Source organism: Microcaecilia unicolor, chromosome 6 (genome assembly GCF_901765095.1).
Source record: "Microcaecilia unicolor chromosome 6, aMicUni1.1, whole genome shotgun sequence".
Classification (NCBI taxonomy): Eukaryota; Metazoa; Chordata; class Amphibia; order Gymnophiona; family Siphonopidae; genus Microcaecilia; species Microcaecilia unicolor.
Window position 1 is genome coordinate 224515763 of NC_044036.1, and position 21869 is coordinate 224537631.

The 21869-nt window shown below is 47.4% G+C and overlaps 1 protein-coding gene across 1 annotated transcript in view; it reads right to left on the reverse strand.

The window, feature by feature from the left end:
- The window catches only part of LOC115472243 (lysophosphatidic acid receptor 6-like), a 111178-nt gene that overhangs the window by 89184 nt on the left and 125 nt on the right, over positions 1 to 21869 (reverse strand). The window lies entirely within an intron of this gene.

The window sequence follows — 21869 nt, forward strand, 5'->3', positions numbered from 1 at the left end:
GACTTCCAATCACCTGGTGGGGAGGAGAGGGAGAAATGCCAGGAGCCTTCAGCTGGTGGGGCTTGGGGATCCCTGCCAGCCATATCACAGCTGTGCTGCTGCTGGGTGGGCCTGAGTTCAAAATGGGTGGGCCTGTGCCCACCCGGGCCCACCTGTGACTATGCCACTGAATAGCTCCCCAAAACAGAATAAAATTGACGCTGGGATTTAAAGGTAAACTGTTTAGCTCTAAGCTCCATCAAAAGCAACCCATGGAGCTTATTCCTCTAATGCCAGTATTGTGGGGCTTCCGATTTGGTCCAATATTGCTAGATACTTCTTCCTCACTATACAAGCCTTCATTACCCAAGCCTTCTGATTTTTAGTGCTAAGGCACAAGGTGGAAACCTGACCCAAAAGAATACCACCAGGGAGAAAAGAAATATCTCTATATATAAAAGGCACCACCAACGTTCTAATGAAGCCTCCAGCTGGAAGTGTGAAGCGCCAGAGATATCCGGTTTCCCCATGAGTGTCTGCCCCACCCTCGCTCTCTCTGTAACACAAACAGTGAAGGAAAACAGCACAGTGAAGGACTCAGAGGGGAGAGGGGAGAGAGACGCCCTCACTCTCTCTGTAACACAAATACAGCACAGCAGGAAACTTAACACTGAAGGACTCCACTCGGAGGGGGGAGGGGACAGACAGCACAGGGGAAGGGAGAGAGGGCAGAGGGCAGGGACACACACACTCCCACATGCACACTCTGAAAAAAACCTTGCTAGCCCCCGTTTCATTTGCATCAGAAACGGTGCTTTTTTACTAGTTGTGATATAAATGTAAGGCATCAAAGACCTCCAGAAGGACTTAATCAGCTTATACCCCCAAAAAGCATGATAAAAGGTATTGGGACACTCTCCATATTTGAGACACAAAGGGGTATCAATTCTGGACTACGAAATATAGGCCTGAAGGCATAGGCGTAGTTTGACTGTTTCATTTGGGGGGGCAAAAAATGGGCGGAGCATATTAGCATATCATTTGCATATATACATATGCAAATGAATATGCTAATATGGAGGAAGGAAATGAAATTTACAGGCAAAATATCACAGATGCACATTTCAAAAAGCTGACACATTTCAATTAATAAATTATGAATAAAATAAACTTTTATTTACCTTTGTTGTCTGATCATGTAGTTTTTCTATTCGCTTTGATCCCAGTGTCTTCTGTTTTATGCAGTGTCTTCTTTCCAGTAGGCTTCCCTCTGCTCCCCACCCTCCCAGTCCCATCCATCTCTTGCTCCTTCCCTCTGCTCCCTACCCCTCCCAGTCCCATCCATCTTCTGTTCCTTCCGTCTGCTCACCATCCCTCCGTCCCATCCATCTTCTGCTCCTTCCCTCTGCTGTGCCTGACCTCTCCCAATCCCATCCATCTCCTGGTCCATCCCTCTGCTCCCCACCCCTCGCAGTCCCATCCATCTCTTGCTCCTTCCCTCTGCTCCCCACCCCTCCCAGTCCCAACCATCTCCTGCTCCTTCCACTGCTCCCCCCCCTCCCAGTCCCATCCATCTCCTGCTCCTTCCCTCTGCTTACCTCCTTTCCCAGTCCAATCCAATTCCTGGTCCTTCCCTCTGCTCCCCACCCACCCCTCCCAGTCCCATCCATCTCTTGCTCCTTCCCTCTGCTCCCCACCCCTCCCAGTCCCATCCATCTTCTGTTCCTTCCCTCTGCTCACCATCCCTCCGTCCCATCCATCTCTTGCTCCTTCCCTCTGCTGTGCCTGACCTCTCCAAATCCCATCCATCTCCTGGTCCATCCCTCTGCTCCTCACCCCTCGCAGTCCCATCCATCTTCTGTTCCTTCCCTCTGCTCACCTCCTTTCCCAGTCCAATCCAATTCCTGGTCCTTCCCTCTGCTCCCCACCCACCCCTCCCAGTCCCATCCATCTCTTGCTCCTTCCCTCTGCTCCCCACCCCTCCCAGTCCCATCCATCTTCTGTTCCTTCCCTCTGCTCACCATCCCTCCGTCCCATCCATCTCTTGCTCCTTCCCTCTGCTGTGCCTGACCTCTCCAAATCCCATCCATCTCCTGGTCCATCCCTCTGCTCCCCACCCCTCGCAGTCCCATCCATCTTCTGTTCCTTCCCTCTGCTCCCCACCCCTCCCAGTCCCATCCATCTCCTGCTCCTTCCCTCTGCTCCCCACCCACCCCTCCCAGTCCCATCCATCTCCTGCTCCTTCCCTCTGCTCACCTCCTTTCCCAGTCCAATCCAATTCCTGGTCCTTCCCTCTGCTCCCCACCCACCCCTCCAAGTCCCATCCATCTCCTGCTCCTTCCCACTGCTTCCCACCCTCCCAGTCCCATTCATCTTCCCTCTGCTGCCCCCCCCCCTAGGGTTACCATATGGCTCCAGAAAAAGGAGGACGGATTGAGCCAGCCGGGTTTTACTTCCATTGCTGTCCATTGAAAGCAATGGGCAATTACTTTCATTGAAAGCAATTACTTCCATTGAAAGCAATGGAAGTAAAACCCGGCTGGCTCAATCCGTCCTCCTTTTTCTGGAGCCATATGGTAACCCTACCCCCCCCCCCCCCTCCCCGCGCGAGGTCCAGGATCGTGACTCCGTTTACCCCCTCTCTTCCTCTCTCCGTCCGTGCAGGCAGCAGTCTTCTTCAACCTTTCTGTGCTCCTGGCAGCGGTAGCGACGTATACACGCTGCCTTCGGTCTGCCCCAGAAGCCTTCTCTTCAAGTTCCTGTTCCCACCTATGCGGGAACAGGAACTTGAAGAGAAGGCTTCGGGGCAGAGCTGAAGGCAGCGTGTACGTCGCTACCGCTGCCAGGAACAAGAAAGGCTTAGAGAAGATTGGTGCTGCCTGCGCCGGAGGGTAGGAAGAGAGGGGGTAGATAGACACGCTTGTCTCCGTCTGCTTCGCTGCTTCCCTGCCCTCTCTGTCTGCGTCCCGCCTTCCTCTGATGTCATTTCCTTTCGGGCGGGACGCAGACAGAGAGGGCAGGGAAGCAGCGAAGCGGACGGAGACGAGCGCGTGCCTGCTTGTTTTTTTTTTTTTCATTCTAGCGCCAGTCCACGTCCTCGTCGTTTGGGGGGGCATTGCCCCCCCTCGCCCCCCCCCAGTTTACGCCTATGCCTGAAGGATCACACGATACTGGCAGTCCTGAAGTTCTACACTGTGTATCCAAGAAGGAATTCATAGACCCATTAAATTCTGAGAACTGACTCGAAGGCAGAGGTTGTTTGACCGAACGGCTAATGCATTGAGATCTCGCAGGAGACAAGCAACCTTTTATGTAACAAAGAAATGGAAACAGGACCCACAGATGGCACATCAATTAATTTGGTGAATTTGGAATCCAAATCAATAAGGAGGTGCAAAGAGTCTAATGAGGAAATATAATGGATAAGTTGCCAAAACACATAGCAGTCCATGAAGTCCAACGTCGTGGGAAATAGAGCATCCACTGCCTGTAGGGAACCATCTGAAGAAAGAAACCCCCCCGGTCCATCCAGTGCAACATCCAAGAATTATCCATGCCAGGAGTAAAATCCAAGTTCTCCCAGAGTGACAGTAACCCACTGCAATGTGGGTTAAACATCCACAACCAAGCTAAATCCCACCAAACCTTTTGAACTGGTTGCACCAGCACACTCTTGCACAGGTGAGATGGTAATGTAGAGGGCTTAGCATGCAGCACATAAAGATGATGCAGGGGAGAACATAAAGCACGTTCCAAAAGTATAGGAGTATAAGCATCCCCTAGGAAAGCCAATCACACAAATGGCGCAACATACAGGCCTTTGCTGTGTCCCCATTTGCATGGAGGAAGGTTGCCTATTGTTTATATATATTTTGTTGGACATTGTTTATGTCAAATTGCATTGCCTGTGGCAGTTTGCTGTGCATGTGCCCTTAAGAAAGGCAGGAAGTATCTTTGGACTACAAATCTTAGTCTTCCTGCAGTGCTCTGTAATAGGTTTTCCCTATGCCATGTGGGACTTTTCCTATTGGTTGGCCCTTGTCTCTGTGTATGCTGGGCTGTAGCCTACCCCTTTTCTCTCCATTGGGAATGAGAGTGTGTTTGTAGCATGCTTTTCTAAGATCTGTAAGTTGCATACTCTCCCTTCATGCTACTGTAAAATAACCACATTTTTACCATTTTTAAAGTATTCACAGCATCTACTCTCTCAGCTTGGTGCTGAGATCTCCTGGCTCCCCTTGTATACAGGGTGAGCTAGTAGAGAACAGACTCCCAGTTCTGCAAGGCAGAGACTCTTGTCCAGCACATCTCATTGTAAGTCATTTTTCTTTTATTTGAAGTTACATTAAAGAAGATTTTGGTTCAAGGGTTCTGAGTCTTTACAGTGATGTTTTATACTCTGATTAACTGGAGACAGAGCAGAACACCATATTGCACAATTTAATGTCTGGAAGACTTAAGTCCCCCTGACACCAATTACCTACTAAAGTGTGATACTGAATTTTCTGTTTCTTACCATCCCAGCAAAACCGAGAAAGTAAATCAGACAAAGATCTCAAATCTTTGGCAGTCAAATATAAAGGTAAATAATATAGCCATTTGGGAAAGTGAACCATGGTAAAAAGGTTTATTCTCCCTAACAAAGATAAAGGAAGACCAGACCACTACTGCAATTTGTGTTTAGTAAAAGAAAACGGGTGAGACAAGTTAGTAGTGTATAGCTGAGACATATCCACATAAAGCTGAATCCTCAACTAATTAAAGGAGTCTTGGACTCTGCACAAAGGACAGCACAAGGCCACATCCCCTGCATTAATGGGCAGGACTTCAGGCTTAGTAAGATTAATCCAAATACCAGAAAAATCTCTGAATTCCGCTAGAGTGTCTAATAAGGATGGCAATGAAGCCTGAGATTCACTAAGAAGGACCAAAAGGTCATCTGCAAAAGTTTTCAAAGCCAACCTGTACACCCTGAATATCTACAGTCCCCATTAGATCTTGAATTAAAGGGTCCAAAACAAGAACAAAAAGAAGTGGGGGAAAGAGGGCAACCCTGTCTCATCCCCCCTGTATAGGAAAGGGATCAGATGCTAGCCCATTCACCACGACCACTGCCCAAGGATCCTGATAAAGAGCTCAAAACACAGCCAGAAAAGATCCAGAAAAGCCACAGAAATGTTACACCCCAAACATGAAAATACCTTCTCTGCATCAAAACTGTAAAGAAGAAGGCATAGAACGACGATATACCACCTTCATCATCAAGATCTTACAAAACCCACCTGGGGAGCTGCCACAAGCTGAGGCATAACCTGGGCCAGATGATTTGCCAAGATTTTAGCTTACAACTCAGCTTTGAATGGTATAAGGGAGATGGGGGTGATAAGAATCCACACAATTGGGATCTTTGCCCAATTTGAGAAGCACCACAATTTGGGCCATTGGTAAAGTGTCTGCCAGGGTCCCACTACTAATATAAGAATTAAATGCCATGGTCAAACAAGGGATGACTGCCGGGGGCTAACAGTTTATAAATTTCACATCAAGCCATCCACCCCAGTAGCTTTAAGCGCCCACTCCACCTAATCGATAAGTGCATGCAAATCGGACAACCTGATCAGCAAGATAAGGCACATTCTCCAGACTCACATCCTCCAGGAAAGAATAAAGATGGGTATAAAAGTCCTGGAAAAGAATGCAAATACCCTCCTCAGACTAAACATAGCAACCAGCCCCATCAATTAATTGTGCCACCCGACGTGGACTCCCAGACTGCAGCACCAAGTGAGCCGGCAAACTCCCCTGTATGTTCGCATTCTTAAACAACTGGTAACGATAATAGGCAAAAGATTTCAGTCCTCATGTGTACGAGCTGATTGTATGCTAACGGAGAGGCCAGCATACGAGCCCGATTGAAAGCAGTGGGATGAGAACCAAGCAATTGCTGATCTCTCTTAACCTGAGCCTCTAAACGAAGTAACTCCGCCTCACCAGATTTTTTTCTTATGAGCCGCATACGAGATCACTTACTTATGTAAGACTGCTTTCACAGCCTCCCAAAAAAGAACCAGATTGGAAGGGAAACAGTCTTTATTTTGGTAAGTATGAAATTTGGTATTGTAATACAAATGTCTAGGGAACTACCAACAAAAAGCCCTTGCACCCTCCAGGCCCCAATTCAATGCAATCCAAATCAAAGCATGATCAGAAACTGTACCCGCTCCGCCGAACGCCTCTGGCGAAAATCTCGGGCCCTTGCTGATTTCTTACACTTTAAGTTCATGCTGACCTCCTTCCAATCTGCTCTTTCACGTGCCAAACAGGATTATTATATCCAACTGACCAACTCTCTTGGCTCTAATCCTCGACTTCTCTTCACCACATTGAACTCTCTCCTCAAGGTGCTCCCTCCCCCAACTCCCCCTTCATTATCTCCTTAGACCCTTGCTGAATTCTTTCACAACAAGGTTCAAAAGATAAACCTTGCTTTCTCTACCTCACCACCTCTCCCTCCACTAGTCTGTTCCCCTCTCTCTCCTTCCCCTCATTCCCTTTCCTCCTTTCCTGAAGTTACTATTGAGGAAACTACACTTCTCCTTTCTTCCTCAAAATGTACCACCTGTTCCTCTGATCCCATTCCCACCCACCTTCTTAATGCCATCTCTCCTGCTCTTATTCCTTTTATCTGTCACATTCTCAACCTCTCACTTTCCACTGCGACTGTCCCTGATGCCTTTAAACATGCTGTGGTCGGAGGAAGTGACGTCATCGGGAGAGATGGCAGCCTAGCCTGAGAGCTCCGTCTCCTCGCGCTTGATTTACGCTTTAAACAGCTATAAAAAACGGCAGCGAGCGTGAGAACCTAGCGAAACCAGCTTATTAAACGCTCCCTTCAACAAAATCGGCGATGAGCAAAACTCCCGCTACGCGAAAAAAAGAGAGCGAGCGGTCTGAGCGAATCATGGCGGGAAAAAGCGCCAAACGCCACGAGTCACCAGAGCGGGCCTCGCGCTCCGACTCCGAATCGGCCCAGTCGCAGGCCGAGCAGCGACATCCACCCTCCAAAAAAAGTATCCCAACTGAACTGCGGAGGTTTTTAGCGAACATTCAGGCGGAGATAAAGCAGTCGAAGGATGAAATCTTGGAACGCATGGATTCCTTGAGCACAGACCTCCGTGAGTTGGGGGGGCGGGTGGAAGACGCAGAACTTAAGCTAGAGGAACAGGCAGAGACACTGCTTAAGCATAATGAGAAGCTGCTTGCACTGGACAAACACCGATTGGACTTAGAATACAAGATAGATGACTTGGAAAACCGAGGGAGGCGGAACAACCTTAGGTTTCGAGGGGTGCCAGAAGGAGGAGAAACAGAGAATGTTACACAGATCGTGCAGACAATCTGTGCCTCTTTACTTGGCCCAGAAGCGGGAGAGAGTACTGTGGAGCTGGACAGAGCACATAGAGCGCTTGGAGTTCGCAAAGAACAGCAGCAGCGAGATATTATTGTCCGCTTCCACAAATACGAAACCAAGGAATTGATCATGACTAAGGCGCGGAAGGCGCAGAACCTGGAGTTTGGAGGCGCAAAAGTACTGGTGTATCAAGATTTGTCGCAATATACCTTGCAGCAACGACGGCAAATGAAGCCAGCCCTAGACATACTAACAAAACATCAAGTGCAATACAGATGGGGTTTCCCGTTCTCTCTGAACTTTGCCCTGAAGGGTAGCAAATACCGTGTGAGATCCCTACAAGAAGCATGGGAGGCCCTACACGCAGCAGAGCTGGTGAACTCGGCTATCCCACCAGGTGAGCTGGCCTTATCCACCATGGCCAAGCTTCAGGGCTGGCAAAGAGCATCGGGGCCAATGCGACGAGGCAGCAACAAGAGATGACTGGACAGACTCCAGGAGAGACAAGAGACATTTGGACTGAGTAACTGGACAAAGACATGTGCCACTATGTCAGATTACCATTGGTCCGCCAGGAACTGTTCTAACTGGCGACCAAGTTTGCTGTAAGACCAGCTAATTCTTGATGTGAGGTGAGGCCTGTGGGACTGTAGGACTGATCGGATTGCATGAATGACACGACGCGGCTGGCTGAAGCTGGAAGTGTATAGATACACTTTACAGGAAATAACACTATGTTGGAGGGGGATGGGCAGGAGGGCATACAATAGCGGTTGAATGCTGGAAAGCACTTGGGCGGGGGGAGGGGATGTCTGGCTGAGGTGTCGGGAGTGTTGTGACTCACTTACTCGGATCCCATCTAGGGGTTTTATACTCCTGGCTGGTGTAACAGGGGGGAGATGTGGGGGGAGGGACTGGGATAGAGGGATAAGGGTGGGTTGTGGGAGGAGGGAAGACATAGGTAATAATTATTGCTCTACTGACCTGTGCTGCTCACAAGGGGGAGGTGCATTGCTTTTACACTTTGCAGATATTAGCTGTCTTTTACACGATAAGACATGTGTCCTGAGCTGAAGATAGTCTCCTATAATGTCAAGGGACTTAACATGCCTCAAAAAAGACAGAAGCTTTATGGAGAACTCCACCAGTTAAAACCACACATAGTTTTATTGCAAGAAACACACCTGCGTCGCAAACACGAGAAATTTCTCTCCTGCCCTGGTTACTCAGGAGTCTACTGCGCATCCGGTGCGGACTCCAGGAGGGGAGGAGTGGCGATACTGCTGCAATCTTCACTGGGGGCCCAGGTGATGCAGACTAAAAGGGACCCTGGGGGGCGTTTTTTATTTCTACAACTTAAGATAGACCAAGTAATCCTCACAGTGGCATCAATATATGCCCCAAATTCTGGACAAGGGGAATTTTTTAACAAAATACAAGCCTTATTGGGGACCTTCACTACAGGGGCGCTTATACTTGGGGGTGATTTCAATGCTGTTATGAGCCCAGGACAAGATCGCTCTGGGCCTGTCAGGACAGAGGGGCACAAAGAAGCACGATCGCTGGTCTCGTTGGCCTATTCCCTGGGGCTCTTAGATCTTTGGAGGTTGACACACCATACAGAAAGGGACTATACATATTACTCTCCAGTGCACGAAACATACTCCCGTATTGACTACATCTTCTTAGACACCACGCTAGTGGAATTAGGCCCAAATGCTGGAATTGGTAGTATGACGATATCTGATCACGCCCCAATATGGGTCACTCTCCCAAATATTCAAACTGAAGTGAAAGATAGACGCTGGTCTCTGAACACAAGCCTGTTGCAGGATGAGCAGGTGGTGGAGGGTTATAAACAGGTGTTTAAAGAATACCTTGAGCACAACCTAGCTTCTGGCCCACCGATGCATGTGGTGTGGGACGCTTTAAAAGCGGTGTCCAGAGGACATTTTTTGCAATTGGCTAGTACTCGAGCAAGAGCCCGTAGATCCCGCTTAAACACATGCATGGGGCGGATACAGGCATTGGAACAACAGCACAAAGCTGGTCCCACGCCGCAAATCTGGGATGCCCTGTGCAGGGAGAGAATGGCACTGAATCTGATGTACTCGGAACAACTCGAGTTAATAAGGGCGAGACAAGGGGTACAATCGTACGAATTAACTAATAAAGCTGGGCGCCTACTGGCAATGCGACTGCGAAGACAGAAAGTTGATAGAATGATTAAGCAGGTGAAAGACAGAGGGGGTGATTTGTTGCGTCATTCGGCTTTCATCCGTGAGCGCTTTAGAGAATATTATAAGAAGCTCTATGAGCAGGAGATCGATCCTCCTGGGGAAAAAATAGACAACTATCTGCAAGATAGTGATCTCATCCCTTTAGCTAGGCAACACCAGGAATTGTTGGAGAAGCCTGTTACACCTAAAGAGGTCCAGGAGGCGATTGGAGGTATGCCCTCAAATAAGTCTTCGGGGCTTGACGGCTTTCCCAACGAGTTTTATCGGACATTCGCCGTTGAATTGGCCCCCCTGCTTGCTGATATGTTCAACCAGGTGGGGGTGGGGGGAAATCTGCCGCGGACAATGTTGGAGGCCTGGATAGCGGTGATCCCAAAACCCGGCAAAGATACCACTGACTGTGGCTCTTATAGGCCCATATCTGTCCTAAATGCCGACGTCAAGATTCTGGCTAAGGTCCTTGCCAATAGGCTTGCACCGTTGATGCCAACCCTAGTGCACCCTGACCAAGTGGGCTTTGTTTCCTACCGAAAGGCGATGGACAACATCAGACGCACCTTAGATCTTATATATCTGGCCAAGCGAAATCAGAGACCATTATGCCTCTTAAGCCTAGATGCAGAAAAGGCCTTTGACAGGGTCCACTGGCCTTTTATGTATAGGACCTTGGAGATCTTGGGGTTCGGTACGCGGTTTAAGGGCTGGATACAAGCATTTTACTCCTCCCCTAGAGCCTGCATTAAGATCAATGGCAGTCACTCAGACTCTTTCTCCTTGCATAGGGGCACACGACAGGGCTGCCCTCTCTCCCCCCTTTTGTTTGCACTTGTTATGGAACCATTTGCCTCTAGGGTTCGGAAAGACCCGCTGATGGCAGGGCCTACTGTGGCAGGGAGAATGCATAAAATGGCACTCTTTGCGGATGATGTTTTGCTGTATATAACCCGTCCCCGTGACGCGTTCCCTAGACTTGCTCAGCTTATTGAGGAGTATTCTGTAGTATCGGGTTTTAAAGTCAATATGACAAAATCCGAGGCCCTAAATATCTCCCTACCGGAAGCTACAGTTGCAGAACTTAAAGTTGCTCATGCTTTTCGGTGGGCGGGTAGACACATTAGATATTTGGGGGTGAATCTCACTTCCAACCTGTCTGATCTATTCTCTGCCAACTATAGAGGCCTGGTTCGAGCCCTTGCAGCAGATATGGAACGATGGGGTGATTTAGAGGTCTCCTGGTTTGGCCGTATAGCAATTCTTAAGATGAACGTTTTACCTCGAATCTTATACTTATTCCAGGTGCTGCCTGTAATGATGCCCAGGCGATTTCTAGCCTCATTGCAAGATAAAATTGTGCGTTTCGTCTGGGCAGGAAAGCATCCTAGGTTGTCCCGTGCCCTGTTGTACCAAGGAAGACGCCGCGGGGGACTGGCGGTCCCGAATGTCTTCTGGTACTATCGGGCGGCCCAGGGAAAGGTAGCATTGGAGTGGTATCAGGCATATCCAGACAGACAGTGGGTGCACTTGGAACAACATTCCGCAGGTACGACACCGCTGGGAGCGCTTATGTGGTTACCAAAGACATTTCGCAAGCTCGACGAGAGCGTTTGTCCCTCGGTGGAGGTTACCCTTCACTACTGGGACAAGTTGTTTCCGGGGGGTAAATGTACCTTGACTCGTTTGGCCCCTATAGCACACAACCCATTATTCCTGCCGGGGACGACGGAGGGTTCGGTCATGCGGTGGTACAGGGAAGGGCTACGAACATGGGACCAGCTGTATGATGGGGACACTCTTCTTGAATTTGGAGAGCTGCAGTCACGAAACCCTGGGGTGTTGAGAGATGATTTTGCATACTACCAATTAACTCACTTCCTGCGCACCAAGGCCGTGGCCACGGTAATCCAGCGGACCAAGGGCTACTTAGAGGAGATATGTGATAAGTTAACCACTTCTAGAGGCCTGATAGGTACACTTTACAAGTACATTACTATGCAGCACCCTGTGTATGAATGTCATAGGAGAGGTTGGGAGAGGGAGCTGGGGGTGACACTGGATGTGCCGGGGTGGGAGAGAATAGAACGTGAAGCGACAAAGGTTTCCACACATGTCCCGCTAAAGGAAAATGCTGTGAAGGTGCTATACAGATGGTACCTTACCCCTGATCGCCTCCAGCGCATATACCCAAACACATCAGGTCTCTGCTGGAGGGGATGCGGCATGAGGGGGACGATGGGGCACCTCTGGTGGAACTGCCATAAAGTGAGAGCTTTCTGGAAAGCGGTTCAAAACAGGTTGCAGAGCTGGTTACAAACGCCCATTCCGTGGGCCCCGACGGTGTTTCTTTTTGCTGTAAAAGTAGAGGGCATGCCGGCAGCGCAGCATAAGCTGCTGAGGCAGGCGGTGTGTGTTGCACGAGTAACCATTGCTCAGCACTGGAAGCACCACGGGGTCCCGTCGGTTAAGAGATGGCACAATAAACTGAAACATGTGTGTGAGATGGAAAGACTCTTGGCAGTCAGGAGACATCAACTGCACAATGGCATGATATATGGCAGTTTTTTGCTACTGCAGTAGGTAATTACTAGCATAAATGCACGGGAAAAATCTGTATGATGCAAAGTGAGACAGCCATGAAGGGCAGGGAAGAAAACAGGGGGTGGGAGGGATTAGGTAGGTCTTAATTTTGGAAAGGGCGACTGTTGAGAGGAGGGTTAGGGGGAGGGGAATGTTTCCTTATTAAAACATAATAATACAAAGTTGAAGTTTCTACAGTTATATTTTACTGTTGTACGGTAGCAGTTCATTGTTCTACTTGGACTTCACCTTGCTGAGACTATATTGTAAACACTCCAATGTAGAGCGATGATTATTGTACATTGTTTATTGCAAATTTTCAATAAAAGACTTCTTACAAATAAAAAAAAAAAAACATGCTGTGGTCACACCTCTCCTTAAGAAGCCTTCACTCGACCCTACTTGTCCCTCTAATTACCGACCCATCTCCCTCCTTCCTTTTCTCTCCAAATTACTTGAGCGTGCTGTTCACCGCCGCTGCCTTGATTTTCTCTCCTCACATGCTATTCTTGACCCACTACAATCTGGTTTTCGCCCTCTCCACTCAACCGAAACTGCGCTTACTAAAGTCTCCAATGACCTATTACTGGCTAAATCCAGAGGTCAATATTCCATCCTCATTCTTCTTGATCTTTCCGCTGCTTTTGACACTGTCGATCACAGCATACTTCTCGATACCCTGTCCTCACTTGGATTCCAGGGCTCTGTCCTTTCCTGGTTCTCTTCCTACCTCTCCCTCCGCACCTTTAGTGTTCACTCTGGTGGATCCTCTTCTACTTCTATCCCTCTGCCTGTTGGCGTACCTCAGGGTTCTGTTCTTGGTCCCCTCCTCTTTTCTATCTACACTTCTTCCCTTGGTTCATTAATCTCATCCCATGGCTTTTCCTACCATCTCTATGCTGATGACTCCCAAATCTACCTTTCTACCCCTGATATCTCACCTTGCATCCAAACCAAAGTTTCAGCGTGCTTGTCTGACATTGCTGCCTGGATGTCTCAACGCCACCTGAAATTAAATATGACCAAAACCGAGCTTCTCATTTTCCCCCCCAAACCACCTCCCCGCTCCCCCCGTTTTCTATTTCTGTTGATGGCTCTCTCATTCTCCCCGTCTCCTCAGCTCGAAACCTTGGGGTCATCTTTGACTCTTCTCTCTCCTTCTCTGCTCATATCCAGCAGATTGCCAAGACCTGTCGTTTCTTTCTTTACAACATCCGTAAAATCCGCCCCTTTCTTTCCGAGCACTCTACCAAAACCCTCATCCACACCCTTGTCACCTCTCGTTTAGACTACTGCAATCTGCTTCTTGCTGGCCTCCCACTTAGTCACCTCTCCCCTCTCCAGTCAGTTCAAAACTCTGCTGCCCGTCTCATCTTCCGCCAGGGTCGCTTTACTCATACTACCCCTCTCCTCAAGACCCTTCACTGGCTCCCTATCCGTTTTCGCATCCTGTTCAAACTTCTTCTACTAACCTATAAATGTACTCACTCTGCTGCCCCCCAGTATCTCTCCACACTCGTCCTTCCTGTGCACTCCGCTCCATGGATAAATCCTTCTTATCTGTTCCCTTCTCCACTACTGCCAACTCCAGACTTCGCACCTTCTGTCTCGCTGCACCCTACGCCTGGAATAAACTTCCTGAGCCCCTACGTCTTGCCCCATCCTTGGCCACCTTTAAATCTAGACTGAAAGCCCACCTCTTTAACATTGCATTTGACTCGTAACCACTTGTAACCACTCGCCTCCACCTACCCTCCTCTCTTCCTTCCCGTTCGCATTAATTGATTTGATTTGCTTGCTTTATTTATTTTTTTTGTCTATTAGATTGTAAGCTCTTTGAGCAGGGACTGTCTTTCTTCTATGTTTGTGCAGCGCTGCGTATGCCTTGTAGCGCTATAGAAATGCTAAATAGTAGTAGTAGTAGAAACTTGAGTAGGACCAATCACAGCCTGCTGTAAAAAAAAAAAAAAAAAAAAAAGGAGCCAACGCAAAGGACAATAAAGATAATCAATGTGGGACAAAGTATCATGAGTCCGAGAATGGTGAGTATAATCACGCTCACCAGGTTTAAACAACCACCAGGAGTCAAAACAAAATCAAGCACATTACAAAACAAAGGAACTCCCCTCGAGTAATCTAGCGGGGAGACTCGAGACCGATTACCTAATAAAGGGTCAAACACGGAATTACAATCACCTCGTATAATTATAGGAACATTGTCAAAAGTTTGTAGATGACCAATTAGATTTTTAGAAAAGGATTTATTATAGTGATTGGGAGCATAGACATTCACCAACACCACAGGCACACGTTTCAACACCACATGCGCTATTATATAGCGCCCCAATGATGCTTTTTCTCTAGAAGCAAACCCTTATGAAACAGTATGATGACCCCAGCTTTCCTATTGGGTGTAGGGCTCTCTAGATAATCCTCCACCCACCAGCGACATAATTTCTTGTGTTCTATGGAATTTAAATGTCTCCCATTTTTCCTATTGAACACCCTGCAGGAGTTTGCTTCGCTTAATAGATGATGTAATGCCACTGACGTTCTAGTACACCAGCTACCATTGCTAGTGCCAAGGAAAAGTAGCGATCTGCAAGCAGTGTACTCCATAAAAAAGAGGACATGCCAGCCTGCATCCTCCCCCATTTTGGACATTCCTATCCTGCTTATAATCGAAATAGAAAAACGCCTGTATTGTGACCCAAATCGGGAGATAGACGTTTATCTCACAAAAACGAATAAAGCGGTATAATCGAAAGCCGAATTTGGACGTTTTCAACTGCACTCCGTCGCGGATATGGACAAAGTTGATGGGGGCGTGTCAAAGGCGGAACTGGGGCGTGGTTATCGGCCAATCAGAGATGGGCGCCTTTCGCCGATAATGGAAAAAAATATGCGTTTTTAGCGAGAATTTAGGGCACTTTTCCTGGACCCTGTTTTTCCACGAATAAGGCCCCAAAAAGTGCCCTAAATGACCAGATGACCACTGAAGGGAATCGGGGATGACCTCCCCTAACTCCCCCAGTGGTCACAAACCCTCTCCCACCACAAAATATGCCGTTTCACAACTTTTTATTTTCACCCTTAAATGTCATACCCACCTCCCTGGCAGCAGTATGCAGGTCACTGGAGCAGTTATTAGGGGGTGCAGTGGACTTCAGGCAGGTGGACCCAGGCCCATCCCCCCCCCCTGTTACACTTGTGCTGGTAAATGGGAGCCCTCCAAACCGCCCCCCAAACCCACTGTACCCACATGTAGGTGCCCCCCTTCATCCCTTAGGGCTATAGTAATGGTGTAGACTTGTGGGCAGTGGGTTTTGAGGGGGATTTGGGGGGCTCAACACCCAAGGGAAGGGTGCTATGCACCTGGGAGCTGTTTTACCTTTTTTTTTTTTTTTGTAAAAGTGCCCCCTAGGGTGCCCGGTTGGTGTCCTGGCATGTGTGAGGGACCAGTGCACTACGAATCCTGGCCCCTCCCACGAATAAATGTCTTGGAGTTATTCGTTTTTGAGCTGGGCGCTTTCGGTTTCCATTATCGCTAAAAAACAAAAACGCCCAGCTCAAAAAAAGATAAACGTCCATGTTTTTCCAAAATACAGTTCGGTCCGCCCCTTCACGGACCCGTTCTCGGAGATAAATGCCCATGGAGATAGACGTTTCCGTTCGATTATGCCCCTCCACGTGTGCCAAAAGAAGAAGAAGAGAGAAAACAAACAAACAAAATAAACTGGTAACACAAAACAAAAGTCCCAAACGTAGAAACAATCCTCTCAAACACAACCCTTGAATAACCTCCTCCCCCCCCCCCCCCCCCGACAACCTGCGTCTCCCAACCCATCCCCCTTACACATTCCAAAATGGGTTCACTTAACAAACCCCTCACGCTCTGGTACCCCTTCTTAGTAGGAGATCCTCCCAAAGAGGAAAGAAACTATAATGAAAAAAAATTTTCTCCCATCGCAAACACTTTTTCTGATTCCCTCATTCTCGAATCCCAGTCCACCCCCCTCTTCCAGACCCCACAGAAACACCCTTGCCCCATCTAACAATATGAAAAAAACTAAAAGAGAACAACAACAAAGCTGATGAGAGAGAACAACAGCTAGGCATATCAAAGTTAATATGTTCCCTCCTCACAGCTCCCACACTGTCTGGGGCTGTTCCCCCCACTATGAAAACACAGTCTATGGGCAGTTCCCTCCACTATGAGAACACAGAGAACAAAACACAGTCACAAAAACAGCAACTGCTACAAGGTAAAAACTATAGCAGAGATAACCCCGAAATACAGGGCAGAGAAGGAAAGTTTCTAATCAAGTTTACCACTTTGGGTTCTAACTTCAGCCTGCCAAGTTTTTTCCAAAAGCCTCCTATGAGGAACTGTGTCAAAAGCTTTGCTGAAATCTAGCGCATGTTCTCGATCCAGTTCTCTGGTCATCCAGTCAAAGAATTCAATCAGATTCCTTTGACCTTTGGTAATGTTCTTATGTCCCTGATACAAGTAACCCAAGTGCTACAGGCAGTTCTTTAGAAGATGATCTGGACTATTTTTCAATAAACTTTGAGAGGACCACTCGCTTGTCTAGTTGGCCAGAAGCATCATGGACTGCCTATTTAGGAAACCTTTTTTTTTAAAACCTTAATTTTTTCAAACAGTACACTAGTTAACAGCCATTATAAAAACAGCAAACAGAAACTGAAATACACAAAAACAATATAGGAAAACATGAACAAGATATGAATTTCACCATGCTACCTGGTTGGTTCTGATCCAGGAGAGTGCACAACATTAACCAGCCCACTGTAATAGTTTTCATATAAATCCCCAAACCCGCAGCCACTCAACCAATCATACCCTAAACATCCTCATGCATAATCAAACCTCCCTAACCCCCAACCCCTTAACCACCCCAAAAAAGGTATACAGAAAATAAATATAGGTAGCAGAACCCCTAGTATGCACATTCCAACTTAGAAGAAGCATCCCCCAAACTCAGGAAGGAGGGTCATTCGAAGCAGAATGGTTTGTGGGTAGAACTTCTACAATTGAGTCCAAAGTACTTTCTGAGAGAGGACATATCTCCCACCATGCCAGGTCTGATGCCAGAACTCAAACTGGGCCAGTTGGCGCATTTGGCGAGTCCAGTAGACAAAAGATGATGAGTCTTCTTTAATCCAGTTCTGTAGAATCAGCTTATGTACAATAAAGATCTCACACATAATGATCCTCTTCTTCCATGTAGCCACCCGTTCCTGCCCTTCCCAGTTACCCAACAGCAAGTCTTACGTCCTTTCAATACCCCCTCCCACCACCTGCCCCAACAGCACCTGAAGATGCCGCCAGAGTTCATATAAACAGGGACAATCTAAAACAGTATGCACCCATGTGCCTGTACCAACTTTAAAATGCAAACAGGACTCATCATTCCAGAGTCGCATTTGACAACCACACACTTTGGTAAGGTAAGCCCTATGTATTATTTTAAATAATGTTTCTTGTAAATATGTACTAGCCAGTAATTTATAACCAGTGACCGATAATTTAGATAATTCCAACCCACTAAGCGAAATCGCCAGATCAGCTGACCAAATCTGGACCAGGGGGCCCAGAACCATTTCTGGTCGACCTAGCTGCCCATCCCCATACCAAATGGTCAGCTTGTCAAGACAACCCTCAAAATCTTCATCAGCCTCTCCCATCTATAATGCTTCTTCTCCTCCCTGTTTAGCCAGTAAAGTTCAATAGTAGTGGCGGATCTGCAAAAAAACCAAAAGAAATGCTGCTTGAGAATATCCCATTTCCACCTGACCTGTCAAAAAGAAGGAAAAGCTGCTGATTCTAGCTTAAGAAGATCACCTAATCTCCTACACCCTTTCCACACTCATTGGTGACACACACCCTAAGAAAGACCAGGTTCAAATTCTGGATTCCCTACTAAGGCCATAAAAGAGGAGATCTTGGCGGAACACTTCCAAAATTTCCGCCACCAGAACTATGCTTTTTTCAAGGACACAACAAGGTACAATACCTGGTTGCCATCCTCTTCCACTCCCACAATGAAGTAGTCAAAGGATCCAGATCTCCTGCCAGCACCTCTGTGCTGTACTATAAAGTTCATGTACCTAGCACATTAATGTGGCAACATTATATCACCAGATATCTGGGGCCCCTAAACCCCCTGCTCCTGAGTCAAATACAATCTAGCAAGACTAATGCAGGCTACACATCTCCTCCAAAGAAACTGTCTAAGAATGCTCTGCAACCAACACTTATCCTTTGTAGTGATCCAAAAAGGGACCATCTGCAAAGGATATAAAAGCTTAGGCAAAGCTACCATTTTGAATAAGTCATTCCGACCCAGCAAAAAAAGAGAGGGAGATCTTTCCAATTTATTACACACTTATCTAAATATGGTCGATTTTGACCTATACTTTTATAAAGGCGTTTCACATCCACACTAAAACATATGCCTGGGTACTTTAGAACCCCAGGCTTGTTTCAGGAAATCTAGAGAATTTCAGACTTATAATTAATTTTAAGGCCGGAAAAAGAACAAAATTGATTTATAAGCTGAATCCTCTAGAAACATTAATATGTCATCTGAACAAAGGTGTATTTTCTGCTCTGTGGACCTCAGCTGAATGCCTGCAATAGTGGTTCTCGTGCGTAATTTAGGTGCCAGGGGTTCCAGGGTAAGAACAAAAAGAAGCGGAGACAAAGGGCAGCCTCGTCGAGTGCCCTGTCAAAGGGGGAAAGGTTGAGTAAGTATCCCATTTAACAACAACTAGGCCTAAGGAGCTGCATATAACACCCGCAACCATTGCAAAAAATCCCCCCTAATCCCAAACCACCCCAACACCCAATGCATATACAGGGCCTAAGAAGGGTAGCGGGGGAGGGGCAAAATTCCACAGGCCCAGCCTCCAAGGGGGGCATGGCACCGGGGTCTGTCTCTCTTCTGCTCCTGCCAGGACCCAGGTGATTGTGTTAACACGATAACCCAATCCTGGCACACAGAAGCAGGAGAGAGACCAAGAAGGTTAGATCCTTGAGAGAGACAGACCCTGGCACCAGGCCCCCACCTTGGAGGCCGGGGAAGAGCAGATGCACTGACTCAGGAAGGTAGGGGGCAGGGGACGGTGGCAGCCTGAGTGAGCGAGGGGCATCAGTTGCATCCTGAGTGGAGGGGGCAGCTGCGGCCTGAGTGAGGGGGCGGCAGTCCTGCCCTGGGCCCAGCTCTGTCTCTCAGCGGATCAAATGCCTTTCTGGTGTCTAGGCTGACCAGTGCTGCCTCCCTTTCAAGACCATCTCGAGGCCGCAACGCCAACAAGGTCCAAATAATATTGGAAGCATACCACCCTGGAACGAAGCCAGTCTGGTCTGCATGCACCAGTCTAGAAAGAACCTGATTCAACCAGGACACCAATACTGTCCCTCTCCTGTCTCCATGCATATCTCACCTGTCCCTCTTCCTGTCTCTCACTTATCCACCCCCATCCCGTTAGACTGTCACTGGAATGCTTTGATGTTTCACTTATATATACTGTCATCTACCAACATTTGCTTATTTCTGATCTGACGAAGAAGGACAACCTTCGAAAGCTAATCAAGAAATGTATTAAGTTATGTCGAATAAAAAAGGTATCATCTTATTTTCTTTTCCATGTTTTATTTCTATTGATTACCTTATTTCTCCTGGAATCAGTGCAACAACTGGTAGGTTCTGTTTCTGTTTCCCTCATTCCTTATTTCCCCTGGCAATGGCCATATTAGTCAGTCACAAGCTCCCCCTTACTTAATGATGCAGTGGTCAGGGGAGCAAAGAGCCAAAGATAGGGCCACGTGCATGACATAGGGTTTCATAGTCCCTCACAGCAGATGATCAAAAACCTCATGCTGTTCCGAACACTGCTGTAAAAATAGCACCGGAACAGTGTGGGGAAATAAAGCACCAACAATCAGAGTTAATAGCATGCAAATTTAGGTGCGCTCTTAGCTCTGATCATTGGGGTACATCTGCTGGAGGATTGTGCCTGGGCATGTGCTCAAGGCACAGTCCCCCCCCCCCCCCCCCAAGCCTCCCTCCTGTACATTTTGAAGCAGGAGGAAGGATGCACTGGGCGGGGCTTCAGTATCTTATAAGGACATTTCTCCCTTATATGGTATTGAAGACCCACCCAGTGCATCCCAGGATGCACTAGACAGGGCAGGGCGCCACCATTTTGAAGGTAGTGCTCATAGGAGGAGAGAGTGCTACTCCCTCCTCCTTCTTCAAAAGGTTTGGGGGGGCACTAGGCCACCAGGGCTTGGGGAGCACTATGCCACCAGGACAGGAGGGGGGTGCCCACTGGGCCACCAGGGAAACTGTTTTGAATGTGGGGGCTGGAGACCTCCAGTCCCTTTTCTGGGGGGGGGGGGCTACAATGGGGGCTCCCCATTCCTCCCCAATACTCCGCAGTCCCTAACACCAGCTCTGAGCTGGTGTAGGGTTTGCCACAGGAGCTAATTCAATGGTTGGCGTACTGCCCACTGAGTATTGCGGAGGAATACCTAATGCCCTGTTTAGCATGCATTTGTATGCTGCTTGCGCTCACAGCCAGCTGACTGATCATAGTGCAAAGGCAAACTCGGGCTTGGCGCAAATGGCCTCTAGCAACCATGTTTCCCTTTGATCATCAGCCTTTTCGTCCACTGCTGTTACTAGGCAAAATGATCAGCTCTGGTTTGGAAACTGCAAGAGCAATAGAGTTTACTGCCAAGTTGTCTCTGACAGGCACAATCTGTATGCCCTCTTCACAAATGAAAGAACAAATTCTAAAACAAAATATGAAGTATGTAGAGTGAATTGAATAAGTTGGGAGGAACAGGCTGGGAGGTTTTAAGCTGTAGGAACACAGGATGCAGAAACCAAGCTTCTATAAACGTCAGAAAGTAAAGTAGAGTCAGCTTATAGGACTAGATTCTATATATCAAGCTTAAAAATTGGATCCAAAATTAAATTTGCCAAAGTGCATTCTATAAAGTACACCATAATTTAGGCATACTTTATAGAATAAACCTAAATTTCCACACAGTTTATAAGAATCCAGCGAATGACGGTCTGCGCGACTAATGCCTAAATTAGGTTTGGACTAGATGTATTCTATAACAACGCGCATAGATTTTAGAAATGTGTCAGTAATAGCTTCATACAAAAGAATTGTAAAACAGATGGAACAGATAGAACTAGAGGACATAGATTAAAACCAGCAGAAGATCATTTCCATTGAAAGAAATATTTTGTAATTTGCTGATATGGACGAGTCATTCTTTATCCAGTCTACTGGCAAACAACTGAGAGTCACTAGGCTTGATCTCATGTTTGTATGGATGATAAAAGGTAACAGTTTTTAAAAGAAATTCCAGCTTAAAGAGTAACTTAGCTCTTCTCTGATACATCAGCACTGGGGCTGTAACTCTAGCAGATTGCTTACAGCAAACAAAATCCAGGACAAGAACATCTCTTGACAGTCAGTGTAATATCAAGCATAGCCTAGGTTAGTCAAAGGTACAATCACAGTTACAAAAATAATCAGCCAGTTTCCCAAGTGACCTGCTCATAGTACAAATGAAAACTTGCAAGCCCATTTCCCATGATTTCCTTTAAAGATATGAA